Source organism: Onychostruthus taczanowskii, unplaced genomic scaffold (assembly GCF_017590055.1).
Source record: "Onychostruthus taczanowskii isolate IOZ18803 unplaced genomic scaffold, ASM1759005v1 scaffold8, whole genome shotgun sequence".
NCBI classification, from domain to species: Eukaryota; Metazoa; Chordata; class Aves; order Passeriformes; family Passeridae; genus Onychostruthus; species Onychostruthus taczanowskii.
Window position 1 is genome coordinate 867090 of NW_024505892.1, and position 18714 is coordinate 885803.

The window sequence follows — 18714 nt, forward strand, 5'->3', positions numbered from 1 at the left end:
CCAGCTACTGCAGGGGTCTTTTCTCTGCCCTTGAACAATGTAACCATGCTCTGGTCATATCCATTCTGAACAGAGCTGCAAAGGGCACCCTACCATTCCAGCTCTCTCAATACACCACTTCTGTCTAGGCACACTTTTACCTCCTTCCCATTTTCTCTGCCATACCTTTCTGTCTATTTCTGTGTCTGCATATCCCATGGGGATTCTGTTGAAAGAACGGGGACAAACAGAATCTAAAAACTTGACCCTGGAGATCGTTATTTTTCAGAATGCAAAGTCTTGGTGCTTCCCCTGTAAGTCCTGACCACAACACTTCCCTCAGAAGTGCTGCCAATTTTAACGTGGAAATCTAAATGAAAACATTAATGACAGTTTAGACAAGAACTTGTTAGTGTGCCTCAGTGAGAGAGGCAGACCTATTAACAGCTTTCTCTGAAAATGAGAGGGTTGGGATTTTCTGCTGTGCACGTGTTCTAAGGGCCAATCTTACACTGCTGTATTGACCTGAGTGACAGAATGTCACAGACATAGTGTATGAAAAATCCTTTTGCCAGGATCTTTTCTCCTGAGAAGGTGGGAAGCTTCAGTTTCTCCATGTTTTGCTGCTTTGGAATGTGATTTGGAGAATTGTTTATCCAACATGTGAAACTGTTTTTACTTGATGACCAATGACAGCCACCTGTGTCAAGGCTGTGAGCAGTCATAAGATTTTGTTATTCATTCCTTTCCATTCCTTTTTAGCTTCTGATGGATAATTTCTTTCTATTCTTTTTAGTATAGTTTTAGTATACAATTTTAATATAATATAACATCATAATATAATAAATCAGCCTTCTGAAACATGGAGTCAAGATTCTCATCTCTTCCCTCATCCTGGGACCCCCAAACACAACCACAACAGATCACAGATCATTTGGGTGGAAAAGAAGGGGGAAACCAGAAGACACAGCTTTTACATGTTATGGTGTTACAGAGCTGCCCAGTGCTGGAGAGCTCCCCATAAATGAGCTCTCTGGTCATTAGGCAGTCCTCTTGTTCTGGCACAACCTGTTCATTCATTTTCCTCCCCTTGGGCAGCCTGAGCTGGAGCTTAGGTCTCTGTTCTCTTACATGGACTCAGACTGGCAAATATTTCTGCTTCATGGTTTTAAATTCTAAAAAAAGAACATAAAACAGTCAACAGAAACATCTTTGCGCATACTTGACTGATAGGTTTTGGACTCAAGCAAATGCCAGCAGAGATGTGCGTGCTGGTACAGGTCTTTGCTGTCCCTCACACAAGGAAAATTATTGAAGGGCTGCTCCTCTGCTGGCATGAGATGCTCCTCTCTCTGTCTCTTTCTGGGCAATTTCCTAGAGAATACTTTTCAGCATACTATTCATGATCCTTATACTGATTTCATGTTAATGCAGCTTGATTGTCTTGATGAACTCGTGGAATAGAGAGGATACAATCCTTTCTTTGTGGGTGCTTGTGACTTAGTATCCCTTTCCTAGAGATGTGTTTTTTAAAATTAATTTTGATTTTTTTCCCTGACCCATCATAACCACATGGACTGTTCGTAATTTTGGGTATACACATATTTTGCCTGCATGGTATAATATGCTAGAAATCCTGCCGCTAGAAGCTGTCACTTGTTTGCCACACAGTTACTGGTGAATCAGTGAAAGAGACAGAAGGCATGGATCTAACTAGATGGAAAACTCATATAGTTTATCCAGGAACTTGAAATAACTGGCCTATGCAGTTCACATTTGTAAGGGTAATTAGTCAAGGTATCTCTGGTTTAGCTTTGCTCTTGATGCTCCTTTACAGAACCTACAACCTGATACCTTTTGGGATCAAGGGAAGGCTGGAGCCTCAACCCTGACTATTAAGTCCAAATATGGAAAACTGTAAAATTACAGTACAAATTGTAACAACTGTAAAATTACAGTACAGTACTGCACAATTCAAAAATATCTTGGCTGGGTGAGAATTAACCCCAGAATATCTCAGCATGTCATCTACTTGGCTGTGAAACATACAAAACACTTCCTCATGCTCTAAAGGACCTTATATTTAAAGAAACTGCCATATGAATGTACAATAAAGTTAAACTAGTTCTGTTTGTCCATGAAAGCATAGTTCCTAAAGGGTCCTGCTTACAAATTTTACAGCTACCAGAGTGAGTGACATCTTATGAATGTCTCAACAGATGGAAGAGTTGATCTAATAATGAAGAAAACAATACACACAAATAATTTATTTGTCATTTGGTGGGGGAAAAGAAGAGTGAATAATTTATATGGTCAATATTATTCAATCATCAATAGAACTGGTAGAATAATTTATAAATTTACTTATGAATAATTTATTCATCAATTGATGGCAGGAGAAAATTAATGAAGTAAACAACATTCACATAACACCCAACAGGCTCTCAGAGGCAGGTAGGACAGGCAGGGAGGAGCTGGGAGAATTGATCCCTTTTGTCGGGATCAGAGCACAGGGAGATCACCAAAGGGCAGCTGCCCCTCAGTGATTTCTGCAGCTTGCTGGTAGCAGTGACCTTCTTTCTGCAGGCCCCTCAGTGATTTCTGCAGCTTGCTGGTAGCAGTGACCTTCTTTCTCATTTACCCACCCCCAGAACAACAGATCTGCAGAGGCGCCCTGAGAGCACCGTGTGATTTCTTTACGTGTTTGGTGACCGTGGGAAGCCATGTGGAAATTCCTGCTCTGGTGTTCCACCACGTCTGCTGTGGCGGCTCAGGGCAGACACTGCTTGCTCTGACAGATGGCAGCAGAGGCTGGGGGCCCTCTCAGCCTCCCAGCAGCTTGAAACTTGTCATGCAGCTGAGAAATCTGCTGGGCTCAGCTTGTGTGCTCGGAGTAGGAGGCAGAGGGTTTCCCTCAGGAAGCCACAGGACACTATCTTCTGGTTTTGGTTAAAAAATTAAAACTCCAAGGAATCTTATAGAAAACAATATTGGTTGTGTAAGTGAATTGTGCTGTGCCATAAAATCTGTTACAAATTGCTGACATGCAGAGCTGAAAACAACCCTTTTGTCCACCATGTCTCTTCAGAATGTGACTTCATATGGCTGCCACCATCAAAATCATTTCAAGGCAAATCTTATCTAAATGCAACTTTTAGATTTCTTTAACTTAGAAACATCTTTCCAATATGGCTGTGGATGGGGGAGGTTTCATTCTATGTAATTCATCCAGAAACACCCCACTGCCTTCTGATACCATTCACTAGTTTGCTCTGGGTTTGGTCTGCTGTCATTGAATGAATCCCTAAGAAATCCAGTCTGAACATTAACCAACAGCCACCACAGAATAATTTTAAAACAAATCACCTGGAAATGGATTTTTGTGTTATAATCTCACATTGCAATAGCTGTCATAAAAATATAAATATAAAGTAGACATAAGGATGTGAGTAGAAGGCTTTTTTTTCTGTTCTCAATGTACTAAGTTTAATGGCAAATATATGTGCAGTTTGGGATGAGAACAGATGCCCTTTATGAATAGACTAAGTGGAGGAATCAGCTGGTTTATGTTCTCCTCTCAACTCTCACCAGGATTTTTCCACTCTGTTCCTTTGTTAGCTATAAACTGTAACTACTGAAAATCAAAAAATGAGGGAAGGTTTATGAATTATACACAGTCACAGTGTATTAGTCCTCCATGCTCATCCTCTTGGGAGACACTGGAGGAAAAGCTTTGAGCAATTTCCAAATTTTCAAATGTGTTCTCTATGTCTTTATCTCATTCAGTTTTTGATATGGTGCATAAATTATTTATTTGGACTACCATTATTTTGTTAGCTTGTGTTGTCCTCTGGCACCATGTCTGCAGAATGATACTCATTTTGCATTTGCAATGAACTAAACTTAAAAGAAATCAGTTCATTCTTCCTCTATTCAGCTCTTATTCTTCAAAATGATGTGAGAAGGACTGAGTTGTGGACAGAATTCTTTTTGACCTTGAATCCTCATTACTGTTTTCATCCTGCCATTTCACAAGATAATGTAAATAAAGTTAATTTAAGAAATATTTCTATTTTCTTCTCTGTCTCTGTCTCTCTCTCTCTCATGGAAGAAGGAAGAGGAAACAAATTCTTTAACGCCATTAGCGCTCAGTGAGTTATGTGCTTTGCTAGTTAAATTCAGAGATGGATCTTTTTAAATATATTTTAAGTCTGTTACCTTCAAGTTAATTATAGAGGCTGTCTCATAACTTCCCAGTTGCAATAACATCTGAAAGGAACACCTTCTCAATTACTTCCCCTTACCACATATAAAACAGAGACTAGTCCTTTTTCACACTCAAATGTACAATATTTTCTTAAGCAAATGTTTGTTATGATTGACTTCCTCCTTTGTTAATCCCATAACACACTTATATTCTTTCCTGCCATCTCTCACCCTGCTCTGTTGATATAATTACCAAGTAGCAGGCTACCAGGAAAATTTCCATTTAACAATTTATATAGGTAGCTTTACACGTAAAAGAATGTGATAATGTACTGGAGCCAGATCATAGCTTAGCCTCATGGAAAACTTTGTCCTCACTGCTTGATACAAGAGCAGACGCAATTACACCAGTCCAAAATAATTTTACTTCTGCTGGAAAGCAGCACTGCAGTGCATCCCTTTCCTGCCCTTCCTCAGGGCTCTCGGCTGAAGCCCTCTTGCAAAAAAGAAGGATGATCTAGTGGGAGGGGGCTTGTGGTAATTTCTGTCCAGCTGTGGTTCACCTTGTGCAAAGGGGACCTGATGATATCTGGTCAAGAGTCCCAGTCTGTGAGGAGGTAACCATACTGCACAGCTGGCTGGGAGACACTGTGATGGAGCTGCCTGTGCTTCAGGGCAGTGCCACATCCCCACCTGAGATCCCTGTCTGGATGGAGAATGGATGGCAGTGCCATAACTCCTTCCCCTGTGCTGACAGCCACTCAGGCAAACAATCTGCTCCCTTGTATCTCTGCAACAGGGCCCATTTTCTGCAAATACGAGATCACAGCCTTGAATAAGGAAACAGTATTACAGCATCACCTAACTCTATTTTGCTAATGTCAGCTATGGACTAATTCACTGATGTCTTTCAAATTTCTGTCCTATCTGCAGGTTCACTTTAATCCCTCAGTCTTTGAAGATACTTCTCTCATGACTCTATGAATATTCCTGCTGCTAACTAACCACTTTACTTGTTTCTAACTGTATTTGTGGGGTTTGTGTGCATTAATATACTAATGTCCTGTATTACTTTCTTGAGCAATTCTCATTCTTGAGAATGGCAGGCACTTTTACTCTTCTGTGTTTGAATAAATTTAATGTATTTAGTAGTTCTGTGGTACAGATCACAACTAAAAATCCAAGCAGGTGTGGTGATGCCAGTGCCCATGTTGTTACTATGAATAGAACCAGACTTCTGGAGAGTGCACAATGAGATGAAGCACCTCTTACCTCCAAGTTAATGGTCCTAATGATGTCTATTTAATAGTTGCTTAACAGACTGTGCTTGTAGATGTCTTATGTTGTATTAGGTGAAGTAAGGAAGTCACTAAATTCTGTTTTATAAAGCATATGTAGGAGTAGATAATAAAAGTATCACGGAGTTGAAGTTTAATATAGCAGACAACTTTGTTTGCCAATTTTTTTTTTTTTTTTTGTCTCTGACAGGTGCTGTTTCAGTACCCTCACCAGCTAAACCTGCAGAAAACAAGCCAAAATAGTATCAGCAGCAGCAGATTTATCAAACTATCCCATATCAGAGGAACCATTCTCATGGTCCTGGACCAAGGCATTTAGGCAAGTACAGGTGTCCTGCTGATTTCCTGCTATGGGGTGACTGCTCCCCGCTGCTCTCTGCTTCTCCCCAGTTTCCTGCTGATAGGAAGCCTGTCCTATGGAGAAGATGTGAGACTCCTGCCCAATCCACCCACTCTCCTGGGCCACCAGGGACAAGCCATACAGCTGGTAAGACCCAGGGAGAGGGCATTTCCCTGCACTTGCCCACCTTGAGTTCCCTAGGGGCTCCCTGTGGTATTTATATCTTCAAGTCATGGATTTCTACATGGACTCTTAGGCTAGTACCACATAAAAACCATCACTAAGCCCCATTCTGCCTAACTTACCCCAAAAGGTTCCATTCCACATCAGTTTACACAGTGCCCGGCTTCAGGATTTATTCACACTGCTGTTTGAAGAACAGGGCTGAGTAAAAAGATATCATCACTCCATGTACATTCACACTCCTTATCCTAAACGCTCAAAGCTCTAGCAAGGTCTGTTGGAGAAACCAGATGTACGAATGTATTTGTACCCTTTGATGAACCAGGAAAAAAAAGAAAAGGAAAAAATGTCATCTCTTTTATCTCTAAGAATGCTAACAGTTTTTGTCCAACTATGAAAATATCAAATATTGCTTTGAAATTGTCTGTGAGCTGAATATTATTGAAATACTAAAAAATGACCAGCATTTAATCTGCAGTGTAAATGTAAAAGAAAGAAAAATTAAACCATCACTCCAGTTGTCTCCAGCCAGTGAGAGATAGCTCTGCACAAGGCTGAGCATCCTGCTCCTTCCAAGGTCACTGAAGGGGCCAGCCCTGGCACACAGAGCCTCTGCAAATGTTATATCTGTTATTGCAGCCTCTGCAAAGATATAAATGTTACACAACAAGAACAGCTGCTGGGCTTATCCCTTGAACAAACAGAAGTTAATGCAATTGAGTTTGCTTTTGGCCAAGAAAGGTCCGGCTTAATGCTTTAGACAGAAATGTGGATCAGATATTTCACACCACTTTAACACCTGGAATTCTACAGCAGGCTCTAGCCATTATGTTGCTGCATTCCTTCACATTTCCCTGCAGTGCCCCAGTGTCCAAGCCTTGAGAGCTGCAGTGCTGTGAGAATGCTGCAACCTCTCTTGCTTGTAAATGTCTCTCAGGTTTCAACTTTGAAAAGACAAACTCATTCTACTGACAAGTTCTTCCTTTGCTCAGGATAACCATTTTCTTCCACCAAAGCCTTCCTTTGCCAGCCAACAGGAGTAATGGAGCTGAGACCTCTGCTGTGACTAGGAGTGCTTTGAGCTGTACCAACCATCTGCCTTATAGGAAGGCAGATCTGTTTCAAATTCCCATAGAAGAACAATACTATTATTACTGCTAATTAATAGTAGGCAAGGACACAAACCCATTCCAGATCAAATTAAGTTCTAATCAAAAAAGTCAGCTGTGATTTCTAATTGATTGCATTTTAAAATCAATCAGTTGGGTTGTGTGTGTTCTCTTCACAAGATTCAACAGCTTACTGATGCTTGTCTTTTTAGGGGGACTGAGATTCAAGCAGAACTGAGAAGGTTTCTTTTTTTTTTAAGTGGAATTGACTTTTTAAATGGAAGATCTATTTTAATTAAAATTTTACAGTGAGATTTGTCAAGCTCACATTCCTCTGGAAGTTTATTATGAAGCTATGTGGAAAGAAAGATGCTCTATGTATTTATCCTCTCCCAAAAGGCCAGATGAAGTTAAAATGAACTTCTGTGCCTGCTAGCACATACAGACCCCATGGGCCTCCTAAATTCCTGCTCAGCCAAGGCTGTTTCACATAGAGAAAAGAAAATATCATCACCTCTCTTCATGATGGCAGATTAAGTTTTCCCTGATTCCCTCTCTTTGAGAATCAGGCTCCAACATAACATTTATGGGTGCTAAAGAGCCGAGAGGGTTAGTCAAGTTTTAAAGCAATAACACCAGCATTCCAGCCAAATGGAGCATGATACAGTTGAGTTGGTTCACCTCCATCTGTTCTGTGTGTTATATTAAGAGTTTAATTTAGTGATTCTGGCTTTCCTCTAGCCCAGATTTCAGGGAAGAGTTGTTGAATAGCAGTTATCTGCAACTGGCCATGAACATTCAGAATTAGGAAAAGGGGCATTCTGTGGAGCACTTTGATCCAGACTATGACACTGACAGTCTTGGGAAGTTACAATAGTAGAACCAATGATATTGGAGTTAAATCTTTGATGCTACAGGGGAAAGCTGTTAGAAAAGTCTAAGTCCCCAAATTCCTGGACTCTGGGTAGATTATGACTGTATGTCAGGAAGGTTAGTAAGGAAGGGATATAATGTGGACTAAGCACTCTGTATTATAAAGGATGAATGAACAAATCCCAAATGATAACGACCATGGATCAGAGGAAGTCAATACCATATGACATACAACAGCAATGCAGGTAAACGTGTCGCTGAGTGAGCCTGGAAAAACAGGTCAATATTGAGCCAATGATTCATCAATATGGAATACCTATAAAAATTCTGGGTTTCAGTATCAGAACAGAAAGATTTTGGTTAAAGACACATTATATTAGTAAAGAAGCCCTAAACAAACAAGTCTACATTTCATTGAAACTGAAAAATCAAATTTATGTCTTGGGCAGAACCAAAATCAACCCCTTTGGGACTTAGCTAATGGAAAGAGTAACTTACACTGGTGTGTACAATAATGGGGAGATCACATTACCTGGGACCCTGGACAATGTCTCTGTTTACAGTGTACATTTTATTTTCTTATCATTATTCTTCATGTTACCAAACCAGAGTTAGGGTTGCTAGGGAATCAATGTATATCTCCTCCTTGATATTTCCTTCTAAATAGAAGGAAGGACAGAAGCTGGCTTTGGTGTGTTATGTTCCAGTGTTCTAACCAGGTCAATTCTGTGAGTTGAAGGCCATATTTCTGAGGGACACTACAGTGCAGACATTCTCTAACTTCAGTGCAGCTCTGAGACTCATCCTCCAGAATGTGATTTTCCACTCTGAGGAACATACCTGTCAGTCAATAACTGCTCTTCTCAACCCTTGCTTTTAGGAGAAGTGGAAAACTCATTATATTCTTCTTGCACTCTCTCTGTTTTCTTTAACTAAATCATATTTGCCACTGTAAAAGACCTATTGATTAATTTAATAGATCTTTTGCTCTTTCTATAGATTAACATCTTTTTATCTTACTTTTTTGATGCAATCTTCACTTCAGTCTATTTAAGCATTCTGAAAGCTTTATAGCATTTTTAAACTCTTCATTCTTTTGTCCCCTAAGTAGCACCCTGGACAGGGGTGAAATCACACAAGCACTCAGCAAGTAGCAGCCACAAACAGGGCCCTTCACCCTAGAGTGGTGTCTGGTGCAAAGATGACAAGTGCCAAAAGCACTTGTCACTCAGAAAGCTGACATCAGGATTGCTGGACTAAAAGTTGACTCCAAACCCCAACGGGGATGAATAGGAATACATAAAATGTTCTTCTTTTTATAGCAGAAAAAATTCTGACTCCTCAGCTCTCATCTCTTCCTTGGCTAGAGCCTTGGGAAGTCAATCTGAGTGTGAAGCTGCAATAAAACCTGAGGACTTCAGTAGAGGCAAGGGGTAGACAGCTGATATGCCAGTGTGATAATGTGGTGAATACAGTGTCGAGGTAGGAAAACCAGGATGCAATGCTTAATGATACAAATGTCTTCTCAGTCAGTGCCTGAAATGTCAAAAAGCCTCACAAAAATAATTTATAGAGACAGAAATCTTACTCCAGAGCCACTTTCCTCCAGATATTAGTGTTAAACCATGACCTCGCAGTGTGCACTGTTCCCATTGAACTGAATATTTAAGCTTTCTCACAAATTTCCCATCTGCATAGAGCAATTTGTTTGTTGATGTTTAGACATGATTGACATAATTTGACAATCTGGCTTATTAGCTTGCTTTGTAACTATGTAAAATGCTGACAATGATTATCCCAGTTGACTGAGGACATGCTTCCTGCGACAGAGTAAACAAATGCAGTAAAGGAGGCTTTTTTCCAAATGATTGCTCCAACCCCCTAATGAGACTGCTAACTTATTTCATCAGGGTTGCACTGCACCAAGCCTCTTAATGAATCCTCAAGTCACAAAGCTCTGTTTCCTGAGCCTGAGGTAGAGCAGCTAGAATTGTATGCCTATGGACTTTTCTCCTGTCTTTAGCTGCATGCTGCATTATAATGAACCTATTTATTATACTGCCTGCAAAAAAGACATCTCTTTCAAAAAAAAAATTGTTTCGGAGACTTAGTTTCAAAATCTACCAAACTCCTTAGAGGAGTGCTTCCTCCTATAAATCAGTGCCTCTTAATGGAAAGAACATGATGAAAGAATGAGCAATGGTTGGTAAAAAAATAAGGATAAATCAACCTGATCATTAACCTGCTTGCACAGTAAATTCTCTGTGCTCTGAAGGCCAGGATTTAAGACAGTTCCTCTAAATCAAAGGATTCTTATGAATCCTGTTCTGCAGCTCCCTTTTATAAGTTATGTTTGGGTAGTCAATGACCATGTGTAGGGCATGTTTCTCAGGTGTTCATAAATATCAGCAGTGATTCATTTGAATAAAATAACACATGGTGTTCCCAGGGGAAAAAATCATTACTTTAGTTTTGGTGCATCTAATTACAGTAAGTCTATCATCCTCACCCTCTCTTCTGACTGTCCAGGGAATTGGCAGAGTTTAACAATGAAGAAGAGAGTGCTCCAGTGTCCAATTAAGGTTTTCTTTGAGGATTAATAAATCATGTCTCATCAGCCTCACTGACCCAGAGGTGTTAATCTTCACCTTATCACTCTAATCTTAAAGCAAAATTCTGCAGATCAAAAGCGGTAGAATGGTTGAGTTAATTGTTCCATTAGGCTGATGAAGTCTTTATATCAGTATCCAATAATACACTATTCCCTAACCATGTTTTGATGCTCTGTTACAGAGCAGAAAACAAACAGCAAAAACAACTGCCACAGCTATTTGGCATAGGTGACCAGTAGCTTGAGCTCAATACTCAGCCCTTCTGCTATAACTGAGCTGCAATCACGTCCTGGAACAAGGTATTGAGAAGATGAGAAACAGCCAAGAGAGGTTTTAGCACATCTAAATGCAGTTGCAAGAGGAAACAAATCATGTAGTCAATAATGGAAAGAAGACTTAACAGTTATCTGCCCTGTAAACAATATCCTTGATTAGAAGACATAAAAATCCTCTTTTATTTAAGGGCAAAGATCCAAGTAGTTCACTGCAAAGAGTTTTTCTCACTGACAAGTCTACAGTAATCATGGAGAGTGTGGCAAATTGAGTTAAAATATGCTCCTAAGCACTACAATAAATTAGAAATCACATTTTAACTTGTTTGCAGCCTACATTTATTTGCTTTTTTCTAAGTAATCAGGCAGGTTAAATTCTTTTGTCATGAGCACTCACAAAAAGTACTGAATTTACATTAAAAATCCATTTAATAACCATTACTTTTCGAACAGTTCCTTCTCCTGACCTGAGTTAGGCAGGAAAGGAAATGTCAATGGATACCTCTCAGGGTTACATACTTCTGTGCCACTGAACAAAGAGGGAGAGGGACGGGATCAAGGCCAGAATAATTTCATGGGGATGGTAGAGGGAAAAGGAAGGAGGGCTGGATTTCTAAAGGCTTTTGAATGCATGATCTATATTCCTATTCACACAATATTTGATTCCATATGTCTGTCTTCTTTTCTTCTAAACAAAACACAAGACTTTCCTTTCTGCTTCCTCACTCTGTCCCATTCCTAAAGCAACGGAACTCAGATTCTTCCCTCTTCCAGGTACATGACTAAGGAATTTGTGTTGAATTCAAGAGGACAGAAGCATCTCCTTGAAAATGTTAAAAAAGGTTAAAGTGTTGGGTTAGAGAGAGGAAAATGAGTAGTTTTTTCCCCTCTTTCTTTTCATGTGAGTCACATACTATGCTATTTTCTGAAACGCATGCAAAAACTCTTCATTTACACTCTGAATTTACCCCTGAATATATCACCTGAAGAAACAAAGAAAACATTAAACAACAAATTTATTTATATTGTTTGTCACAGAGATTTCTCTGAAAAAATGGACGGCTACTATTTCATCCATATTATTATTTCATCTTTTTTTGCATACTGGAGATATTTCAAAAAGATTCATCCAAAAATAAAAACAGATAAGTTGTTATCATGTCTACCCTCTGCATCCTATGCTGAGAAATTGAACATATTATTATACTGACTTCAAAGCATTTAATCTGTAAAAAAGACAAGTGGCTTACACATGAAAGTGTGCATCTTCTAAAGCCCCTAGATGGGATCATTTAAATGATTAATTTAACCAATACTGTTTTGAGATAAATTGACTTGCCTCTTTCCCCCTACTTATCACCCTCTATCCTGTTAAACAACTTAGCGTTTAACAAAATTCTACCAGACATAGAGCATTCCCAAGGTCACTCTACTAACCCTCCTTCAAGACCCCCATTGAAATCCTCTAGTATAAGTCTGTGAACAAAACAAAATTAATCCTCCCTTGCCCTCCAGCCTAAGGGGATTCAAACTCACATATCTCACCTCCCAAGAGAATTGCAACCTCTTCATCTGTGTGCTGGTGTCTTTATGTATGCACATGCATATGCCAGTACCCAGAGACAGAGAAATGGACAGAGCACTTTGTGCAGCTCCTGAGAAAGCTCTTTTGTTTTACATTAAATAATTAAGGATTCCTTGGACCAGAGAGCAGGACAGAGCGTGACCAGAGGGCAGCAATTAGGGCACTCAGCTGGGAAAGAGGACTGTTTTCTGCTCTTTGCTTCAAAAACTACTTGCTATTTAAATCAGTGGCTGCTCTGAGTTCTTCCCTCTGAACTGCCTGGTGAAGCATGCAAACCCTCACCTTCCAGGTGACTGGTTAGGTGAACCAGCAGGACTCCCAGGAAAAGAGATCTTCCCTTTTTTGCTGCAGCTTGTGTCTGCATTGGGGCAGTTCTGATACTGAGTGGATGTTAGGTCATCATGGGGTCAGGTCACTCTTGACAAATACCCCAAAAGCCAAACAACATCTCCGAAAGCTCAGACAGAACTCAGCTACAACTGTTGCTTTTATGCTGTACTGGTGTTAGAGTGACTTCTCCTTCCATGGGTTGGAGGAGATGCCAGAACTGTGACAGTGCTTGGCTTTGGGTAGGCTTAAGAAAAGTGGAGCCACCTCAGGTGAATCCTAGCACAAACCAAATATCCTAAAGCTGAATTCTCAAACAAGACAAATCTGTACCCATTTTGCTAGTCATACTGTTTCAGAGACGTGTCTTCAGAACACGTCTAAGGCTGTGGTTAATTACTGCCAACAAGTAGGTCACTCAGCTGGGCTATCAAGATTAAAGTCCTTGCTCCAGAACAAATAATTAATCACAAGTCTTTATTCACACCAGGTGAATGAATGAATGAATGAATGAATGAATGAATGAATGAATGAGTGAATGAAAGAAACAACAAGGAAAAATGTAAAATAATGTTGTGTCTGGTTCATAAAATACAGAAAGAAGGCTTGGCACCAGTCTGTAAATCAGGGTTTACAGTCAAAGATGTCAAGAGAAAGATGTATGTTTGGTCAGAGGCAGATACTTCTTTCCCATTCATTTCATTCCATATTAGTTCCAGTGGTTCCAGCACAATTCCAAGGTGGAGCACCACACCAAGGAGTTGGGAGTCCAGGAGATAATAGTTAAATCCTCTGCTTCTCAGTACGTATCTTCCAAATGCCAGAGCACCTAAGAGGGTCTAACTTACAACACCTCTCCTGTTTAATTCTTAAGATGTACAGAAGAAGTAGGTGTTTCCAAAGTTGCCTGAAGACACTCATATTCAATTGTTCCCAGAATAGAAAGGTGTGAGACAGCACTGGAAATTGTGGTGTCGACAAAATAAAATCATTTTCACAGAGAACATTATTGTGAGACAAGTAAAATGTCTGGAAAGTAGTTAATGCCAGATCACTCCCATTCATACAATTTTAAAACAGGTTGATAAAATACATCCATTTTGTGAGTATTTTGTCTTTCATATTTCTTGTTAGTTTCTTCTGTTATGGAATTCCACTGAGTGACTATCTCTGAACATTATGTACAGAACATAGTAGAGCAGTGGAATAGTTTTATATCTTCTTCTGTCTCCCTCTGCCTGAATTTTAATAATAATAAATCTGAATGGTTATAACCAAAATTGAAAGCAAGCTGCCCGACAAAGCAGGCAGAATGGATGAACAACATCAATATTGCCTTACTTTCCAGATTTGTGACAAATTACATTTATTGTATAAACAATACTTCTGTTTATACAGAAGATGTTATTACCCTTGCGTTTCTTCAAAAAACAAACTAAAAAATTACTACATTATAGTTATCATTCTGCTCGGCAACAAAATGTTAAAAAAAAAAAAAGAAAAAAGCAAATAAAAGGATCAAAAACCTGTCTAAGTTGATGAAAAATAAAGTGTGAGCCATGTGTATGTCTCTCACTGAACAACTTTCAGTTCATCAGCCCAGGCATCCATTTATAACATTTATAACAGTTGCAGCCTTTAATAGAAGCCCAAATTCAATTTGCTGGAGCTTAAAAATTAACTTCTATTTTAATCTGCTGAACCTTAGCAACATGAAATTGATAGGAGCATTTCCACACACTTAATATGTTTGGAGTTGCACTTTTGATTTGCCACCAGTTAGTTTGGGGCACCTTTTTCTGCCAGTAGCTGGAAGACTGCCATTTTTCCTCTGTGATACTTACTCTGGTTTCTTCTCCAAGTTAGAATTTAATTTCCCAGTTTATTTATTTTTAGTTTGAAATAGCTCTTTTGTCACCCCAGAAAGACTATAGTTGAGGTGATAATTTCTTGTGGGTAGATATAGAGACAGGAGAAATGTTTCTCTTTCATGGAAAGAAGCAAGATGAGATGGGTGAATGAAGAGAGCCACTGCCATAAATGAAGCAGATTTCTTCTGCCCAGGAAGAAAAGCTAGGAGCTGTGGAAATATCTAAAACCCTTGAAAGTGCCAATAAAGTAAAAAACATCTCACAAGCCTTACTCCACACTAAATATGACCGTCCTTTGTGGGTAGCTGCTCATTCTGAGAAGATCAGAGCTGCAATGGGCTGTCTGCCACATCCTCTTGTCACCTCTAATTGAGGTGTAAGAAATTAGTTGCCAGATTCTGTAGCACAGATTGAAAAAAGATTATTTTGGCTACAGAGAAGGAGCTTTTGTCAAAGGCCTGGAAGAATATTACTTGCTATGAGTTAACAAGGTAGAAATGTTACTCAAAAGAGCCTGGCTACAGTTTATAATCTAATAGAAAAAGTTATAGCATTGATTTTGAGCAGAGCAGTTATTACTGTTTGCATCTGATTCTTCAGGGGAGAAAACATAGGCAACTGCTGGCTGTATTTTCTTAAACTGCTTTTTTATATGCCTCACTAAGCATGGTGTGAAGTCAACAAATAATGTATTTGAATTACCCTTCAGGGATCACCCATATATCTTCTGCTAGTCTTCTTGTGAAAGAGGGACTCTTGTAGGTCTTCTACCTGCAAACACCCTCTTTCTAAAGGGAACTCTTGCCAGGTTTCCTCCAGCTGAGTACACACCCCTCTAGGGACAACAGGATTCCCTTTCCACCCTTTCCTTGTCCTTGCCTCTTGCTGAATATAATTTATATTGCTACACAAATCTATTGCAAGCAATGATTTAAAACCAAAAAAATCGGACTACTATGCAAGTATTATACTGCAAGCTCAGCCCAGCAAATTTATCTTCTCTAAGATTTGATTTCTTCTCTGTCATTTCTTCCTCTTCACCTAACAATTTTCTTAAAAAAACCCAAGTTTTGTGAACATAGCTGCTCTCAGCATGCTGTCCATATTACCTCAGTAAAAGAAGTAAATTTGATTTCTGGACATATGTAGTCTTGTGGAAAAGAATCTTACTTCACTTACTGACAAACCTAGTGGTATAGCTAACAGCATTTCCCAAGTGGGGTGGCCTTCCTTTAAAAAAAAGAGAAGTAGAAAAAGAAAAAAAATCAATATTGACTCTTGACACATTTTCATTTACATCACTGCATGGCTTTCAGAGTGGGCACAAATCAATAAGCAGCTTTTAACACTGCTCAACCAGTTTGTTCTATGTAAAAGAAGAGAGATTTGCCTCAAGCGGCTTGTTTTTCCCCTTTGGGCTCCAGGCAGACTCTCCACCATTAACAGTGTGTGATTCTCTGAAATGAGTTTATTTGACTGCTCTTTCTGTGACTGATCAGAGGAGCTTGAACTGTAATATTAATCACACAGCATTTTCTTCATCACTACTTACAGTCAATTGACTTTGTACTTAGCGAAAGCATCTCAGGCAGCCGACTCAATGTACCAGAGGGCAAGAAGTCAATAGGAGGAAGAAAGATTTAGTTTCAAAATACACAGAACACAGCCTGTGTAGCCACTGACACACACGTATTGGGCACTTCATCACAGGACAGGTGTGGTGCTGTCTCATGTTTTTATTTGCATGATGAAGGCACCCTCATCACCTTTTTTTTTTCAGTAGGCCCCCTCAGCTAACTGCAGCTTTTCCTTCAATCTCAGGGTTATGTGGAATGTGTAGGGACCAAGTCATTTCTCCAAATTGCACTGGGTTCAGCAATTATTTCATTTCAATTTAACTCTCTATATATTTCACCAGAGAACTGACCCATGAAGTAGGCACCTTCTGCCTGAGACATACTGATGACTCTTACTCAGATGCCAGCTATATGTCATGCTAATAGTATTATCCATATGCTTAACAAATACCAATTTGCCTAAGGCACTATTAATGCCATTTTAATAGCTGCTTGCTTACAGTGGGCCTTCTAAAATCACATCATCACATATTGATTTTTGAATATAGACGAGAGAGAGTACAGATAGATGCCCTGGAGGTACAACATTATCAGTTTTGTTTCCTAGAGTCTCAGCACACCACTTGAGAGAATTTTTAGCTCATGAAGCCTCCACAGAAATTTTCACACCAAAGAAGTGCACACAGCATTGAAAACAAGAGCCTGGAGGATTCATTTATTGGATGTGATTCCTTAGAAATGTTCTTTGCTAGAAGCAGACTCTGTGTGAAGTCCAACATGCTATAAAATGGGCAATTATGTCTTTTCTATGGCACATTTTAGATACGCATGATCAGAGTCCTCCCACTTGTGTAAAGCATCTCGTTGACTGCCTTCACTGCTTTCATGGGGATTCTCCCTAAATAAAATGGATTCCTCAGTAGTGTGGAACTGATGTAACACCAAACAAAATGTTGTCTCGTCTTCTCTGGGCTTTTCTGGATTAGATTTCTATTTTTCTACATACATAGATACACATAATATTAAAATAATGTATAGTAAATGAGTACATGCTCATATCAAACATGTTTGCGATCATTTTATTAAGTAAAAACATTGTTTTTTCTATGACTGAACTAAGGTTTATTCAGACTAAGACTGTATTAAGTGGATAAAATTAGTATCATTTGGATGAAACACACTGAGAGTATTTTAGAGAGGTTTTGCTGGTTATTAATTTTTCAAAATTTCCATAGACTGGGCCACACCTGTATGAAATAGCTGTGGTCTTAGACATGCAAATCAATTTTTATTTAAATATCCAAGTTTTCTTGACACTTGTCTCTTACTAGTTTAGAGTTATAGGACAGTATGTGTTTCCCAGAGGAAAAGAGTGCAGTCATACTTAGAATAAAGAAGGACTTTCAAGGACACTCACAGAGATCAATCAAAGACAAGACTTTAAATCTGCATTCTTATTCTGTTGGGAGGGCATTCGAATCAAATCAGCAAGTGAAAAAGTGAAATCAACTCTCCTTTCAAATCCATCCAAACATTAATATATATTGGTAGTATACAACTCTGTATACTACCAGTTTTGCACAACTCTTTAGCCTTCAGTTCCTGATGCAAATGCAACAACCACTTGTTCTCAACTTTATCCCCTGACATTTGTGAAATAGTAGGCAAAACTAAATTAATTGCTCAATTAGGAAGCATAAAATTGTATTTCTTGTGGAACAGATCCATTTCATTAGGGTTCGTACTCCATGTACCAGTACCAGACACATAAGGCTTGTATCACTACTCACCAAAAAGCCCATTAAATGCCAAGTCCACAAGCATGCTCCAGCTGATCTATACTGCTCCACCAGTGGGAACTGAGGGAAATTATCCTGCATGGTGTCATGGGCTGTTGCCCAGAAGATACGAACGTAGGCGGTGCACAGCCACAGCAGCCGGCTCCATGGAGCAGCAGGAGGGTGAAGGATGAGGGCAGGACTGCTGGAAGTCAGCTCTGTCCCTATCAGATGACAAACTGGGCACACCAGAAAAGCTGCAGTCAGGCTGACCAGCTGCCCCTACACCCTATCTAAAATTCACCAGCTACTTAGCTGCAAAATATGAGCAGTGTCTTCATCCCTAAACTTGTAGCAGATAGAAAATTTCACACCCACGATAAGAATACTTGCAGCTTGATTTCTTTTGTAGATACTGTGTACTTTCAAACAATATTCTGAATACGTACTACACCAAGTAAAAACAGGCACTATATAGCAGTTAATATAATCACAAGAAAATCAGAAGTCTAAGAGGAAAGGTCACTTGAGTAACCTTAAATTTGATTCTCCTGTCAATTAAATAGTCTCATCCTAATTACTGCTGAAGATCTTTCACCAGGATAGAAGACCTCACCTTTATCATTTCCCCGTTGTATAGGGGCACAGGCAGAAAGGTAATAGAGTTGAAGCATCTTGTCTGGCTTCATCCATCAGCCCAATGA

The 18714-nt window shown here is 39.4% G+C and overlaps 1 protein-coding gene across 1 annotated transcript in view; it reads right to left on the reverse strand.

Annotated features, from left to right (window-relative positions):
• The window catches only part of HS3ST5 (heparan sulfate-glucosamine 3-sulfotransferase 5), a 32530-nt gene extending 14359 nt beyond the window's left edge, over positions 1 to 18171 (reverse strand). Inside the window, exon 1 of the mRNA XM_041423751.1 lies at positions 18023 to 18171. The gene's annotated coding sequence lies outside the window, so the exon portion shown is untranslated. The remainder of the gene's footprint in view (positions 1 to 18022) is intronic.
• Between the last annotated feature and the right edge of the window lie 543 nt (positions 18172 to 18714).